This window comes from Bombina bombina, chromosome 2 (assembly GCF_027579735.1).
Source record: "Bombina bombina isolate aBomBom1 chromosome 2, aBomBom1.pri, whole genome shotgun sequence".
NCBI lineage: Eukaryota > Metazoa > Chordata > Amphibia > Anura > Bombinatoridae > Bombina > Bombina bombina.
The window spans coordinates 151,691,459-151,696,994 of record NC_069500.1 but is presented as its reverse complement, the minus strand read 5'-3'; positions in this window follow the sequence as shown (position 1 = coordinate 151,696,994).

The following is a 5,536-nucleotide window of genomic DNA, read 5'->3' as shown; positions in this document are numbered from 1 at the left end:
CAGGTATGTTGTGTGTGTTTTACATTGTGATGCAGGTACCTTGGAGACTATTACAAAGCAATTATGTTTATAAGCTACAAGAAATATCAGATAAAGATAGTTTTGCCAAACTGCTTCCTGAGTCTTACTTTTGTTTTAAAGGACAATGTAATTAAGCAAACAGCTGATAAAAGTTCATGGTATTTAAAGCAGCTGCAGAAACACCATTTCAAATGGGTTCATCTCTCCTTCACACACTGGGAGGTTGGTTTTGACTGCTGCCTTTTGATTACATTGCTTTCTGTTGTCAATACTACAGTCTTAAAGGGACAGTCTACACCTGAATTTTTATTGTTTTAAAAGATAGATAATCCCTTTATTACCAATTTCCCAGTTTTGCATAACCAACACAGTTATAATAATATACTTTTAACCTCTGTGATTATCTTGTATCTAAGCCTCTGCAAACTGCCCCTTTTTTCAGTTCTTTTGACAGACTTGCAGTCTAGCCAATCAGTGCCTGCTCACAGATAACTTCTCGTGCACGAGCACAGTGTTATCTATATGAAATACGTGAACTAACACCCTCTAGTGGTGAAAAACTGTTAAAATGCAATCTGAAAGAGGTGGGCTTCAAGGTCTAAGAAATTAGCGTATGAACCTCCTAGGTTAAGCTTTCAACTAAGAATACCAAGAGAACAAAGCAAAATTGTTGATAAAAGTAAATTGGAAAATTGTTTAAAATTACATGCTCAATCTGAATCATGAAAGTTTATTTTGGCCTAGACTGTCCCTTTAACATTTTCAGTATGGGTGGTTGTTTCAACCGTCAAAATCAGCTATTTAAAATGACAAAATAAAGGTAAAGTATCTACTTGTAAATCAAGTAATACACTCCAGCAGGTAAAATTGATCATCAGAGACACATTAAAGGGGAAAACGTTTTATATTACAATATCAATGTAAGCATTTTTTTATAGTCCATAAAATATGTAAAATTCAACACATAAAATATTTCACATTTTTCTCTTTAATCAAGATACAGTATTGCAAAGTAATAAAAGTAAGAAAGGTAAACTATACCCCACATAAATATGCTAGTGACCTAGTGACGGCAGATATGTAATTTGTGCAGAAGTATGTGACTTCTATCTGGTGACATCATGTGACTGCTCTGGAATTCTATGACAAACACTTTCATCAGCTATCATTAACTTGCTTTTTTGTGTAGTCCATACAGTTTATTGTCACTTCGGTCAATGTGTATAAGGGTAATGATTGGTTTCATAGGTAGCCCTAATAAAGGCCACAAATGTAAACTTGATTTATCAATCCTTGGCGGACAGGGGCGGACATATTGTACTCTTACAGTTTTTTACATTGCTGGGTGGGGTTACTGGGCAAAATAAAAAAAAAGTATGTTATAAAATTTTATTGAAACATAGTTGCTTAAAGGGAAAAGGTAGTTCAACCAAGTTTGTGAAATAAACACAGTTAAAAAAACATGAAAGTCAAGATTAAAGGGCCATAATAGCCAAATGTTTAAACACTTGAAAAAAAGACTGTAAAAAGCTGACTAGAAAATATCCCCTGAACATCTCTATGTAAAAAAGAAAGATATTTTACCTCAAAAGTTCCTCAGTAGCCACCTCCCATTGTAAAGGATTTCTAAGCAGCATTTTAGTGTGTCTGTCCTGGGTAGGGTTGCCATCCGTCCCTTAAAATACAGAACACTTATAAGTTACACATGCTGCAGGGTGTGCAGGGAGGAATATAAATAGTGCTGTCCAGAAACACAATACATGTTCCTCCCTGCACACCCTGCAGCATGTGTAACTCATAAGTATTCAAGAAAACATGGCTGAGGTGGCAACCCTAGTCCTGGGACAGCTGAAAGGATGAGCCTCATGAACTCTCATATTATTTCACCAATCAGGTAAAGGAAGCTTACTATGAAATCTCATGAGAGTTAAGTCAAATCTCATGAGATCACAGTAAGAGTTCATGACCTCAGCGCTGCTGATGCTGATTGGCTGCTGTTCATATCTTCATTTTTTTTTTTACCTGCAGCTGGGAGCAGCTGAGTATAACTTTTACACAGAACTTACTCTGGTGAGCTGAGGAGATTGTGAGGTAAAATATCTTCCTTTTTTACATACAGATGCTCAGGTGATATTTTCCTGTCAGCTTTTTACAGTTATACTGCATCAGTTTCAAGTGATTTAGCATATGAGTATTATGTCCCTTTAAGCTTTTATGAATCAGACAGAGAATGCAATTTTAAGATACGTTTCATTTTACTTCTGTTATGAAAAGTAACTTTCTTCTTTTGGCATCCTTTGTTGAAAAACATATCTAGGTAGTCTTAGAACCGGCGGTGCACTACTGAGAGCTAGTTTGTGATTGGTGGCTACACACATGCCCCGAAACGTTGCTCCACAATAAAGGTTTAACCTTTTAACCGTGTGCCACCTTTATTCTTTTTTCCTATATTCCCACATTTGGGCCTTTAAGGGTGGTCCTATTAGGTGTTGCACCGGATCCAGTTTACATTAAGAGTGTTCCTATTTTGGACTGTGCAGTGCGGATCCCAACTGTTTTCATCACATACACACATGCCTCTTGTCATTGGCTAACCAGATGTATACAGCTAGCTCTCAGTAGTGCATTGCTGCTCTTGATCTGACTTTATGTGTTTAAAGGGACATAAAAAAATACATTTTTCTTTCATGATTCAGATAGAACGTACAATTTTAAACAACTTTCCAATGTACTTATATTATCTAATTTTCTTTGTTTTCCTTTGTTGAAAAGCAGGAAGTTAAAGGGATAGGAAAGTCAAAATTAAACTTGCATGATTCAGATAGAGCATGTAACCTTAAAACACTTTTAAATTCACTTCTATTTCAAATGTGCTTTGCTCTCTTGGTATCCCTTGTTGAAAAAGAATACGCACATATCTCACAATAGTGGGAGCTGCTGCTGATTGGTGCCTGCACACATTTGTCTTTTGTGATTGGCCAACTAGATTAGTTCAGATTGCTGCCAGTAGTGCAATGCTGTTCCATCAGCAAAGGATAACAAGAGCACAAAGCAAATTTGATAATAGAAGAAAACTAGTAAGTTGTTTAAAATTATCTGTTCTATCTAAATCGTGAAAGAAGATATTGGGGTTTCCTTTCACTTTAGGCCCAGGAGTATGCACGTGTCTGCAGCACTATATGGTAGCAGTTTTGCAATAATGTTATACATTAGCAAGAGCACTAGATGGCAGCACTATTTCCTGTCATGTAGTGCTTCAGACATGCACACTACCTAACCAGATATCTCTTCAACAAAGAATAACAAGAAAATGAAACTAATTTGATAATAGAACTAAATTGCAAAGTTTTTTTAAATTGTATTCTCTATCTGAATCGTGAAAGAAACATTTTGGGTTTCATGTCCCTTTAAAGGGACACTCAGGTTAAATTAAATTTTCATGATTCAGATACAGCATGTAATTTTAAACAACTTTCCAATTTACTTCCATTAAAAAAATTGTGCACAGTCTTTTATATATACACTTTTTGAGTCACCAGATCCTACTGAGCATGTGCAAGAATTCACAGACTATACGTATATGCATTTGTGATTGGCTGATTGCTATCACATGGTACAAGGGGAGTGGAAATATACATAACTTTGAAATTTGTTATAAAAAAATCTACTACTCATTTGAAGTTCAGACTAAGTGCTATTGCATTGTCTTGTTATCTTGCATTTGTTGATTATGCAAATCTAATGTGTTGACTGGTCCTTTAAGCCCTTTGCAGAGGTTAAACAGTGTTATATGTAAGCAATAGTGCGGTATTAAAACGATTGAATATATTACAGCTTGTTCTTTTTGCAACTTGATGTACTTTAAAAAGCCCGGCCATATTTGTTTGTGGTGGATAATTACCGTTCTCAATAAACATTTTAGTCAATATGACTAGTTATGGTGCTCCTTATGATTCCCATACAGTTGTTGACCATAAAACAATGAAAACTGACTGCCTATTATTATGTAATATAAAAAAAAATAGGACACAGCCTAACACCTGAGTGCCAGTACCTCTGAATACATCAAATTAGCAACAAGATAATGTTGGATAGGCCCTATTTATCTTATTTCGCACTGCTAGTTAAAAGGCATTTAGGCTGTATCTGAAATGCAGTATAAATATGCATATTGCAAAGTGTCTGCCTTATTCTCTTGCCTCGGGCTGCCTTCCTACGTGATGAGTACATTTTGAAGTTTGCCACCTTCTTTAAATACCATAATCAAGAGGCTCTTCCTACCCGTGAGAACAGGAACACAATTACCTATGTCTCAGTCTTGCAAAATCATAAAGCTCTGATCAAAGCATGAATGCATTTAATGACAACAGGGACATATTAGGATTTAAGGGAAGGGGAAAATGCTTAGAATGAATATGATGTGTATGAAAAAGTTGCACATCTTTAAATTAACTGCTAGAGAATACAAACTCAAGTTCCATATTTTGTTATTTAATCTTTTTTATGGTACTTGCTGAAGAAGCTAGTTTCAAATACAGCATTAATCAAGCTATGCATAGAAAAATATTGAAGCTGATTTATTAAACCTACTAGCAGAGATCAGTTCAATGTGAATGTCTACACATTTGTTTGCACACTGGGGTAAAAGGGCAGGGGTGTGATAAGGATGAGGGAAAAAACAAGCCCAGTCATGCATGTTTTCCCTTTGCAATGCAATTAATGACATACAGCAAGAATTTGATATTTAGCTTGCTGCATTTTTTTTACTGAGAATCTGATCTGATGAGATCAAAAGAGAAATAACCTTTGTTTTAGTGCTGTGGTTTGACAGCTGAGAGGTGTTAGACATGCCTTAGCTTGTCACCCTGGCAGAGACCAGGAATGTGCCCCAGTCCCTCCAGCTCAGAGAGCCTCTCAGTGGGAGATCTGTGCTTCTGACACTGGTGATTCTAGAGGGGAAAAGTCCAGGCAATTCCTGCCAGGGACAATTCCCCACCCTTGCTTCCTCCCACCCGCATACATGTTTCCTAGACATCCTCTCCTGTCAAGTGATTTCACTGTATGCTATGCTGGTAGAATGTGTTTATTATTGAGCAGGAAAAGCAGAAAGCTGTAAAACCACTCTACATATAAAGTAATATTGCACTACTGCTTCTGAGGGAAAAGAGGCATCTCATTAGCACTTGTTTTCTTTATTTTTTACACTGAAATAGCATCCATCATAACATTAGGTTCAACCTCACGCCCTTAAGAGTGGAGTTTTAGCTTAGTAAATGAAATGGCTAATACTTTGTAGGTGATCTAGTTTGCACAAACTCTTAAAGTGAATGTAAAGTCACCCTTTCTTCTAAACACCAGTGATAAATATGTCAATAAAAAACTAGAGTTTAATTCATGATATTTTTGATTGTTCATTCGTTACCTTTATTTTGCGATTATTACCCTTGTTTGAGCTGAATTCAACCTCCTCCCAGCATTAGCGTTACTTCGCTGAATTTTTAGATTGACGTGTTGA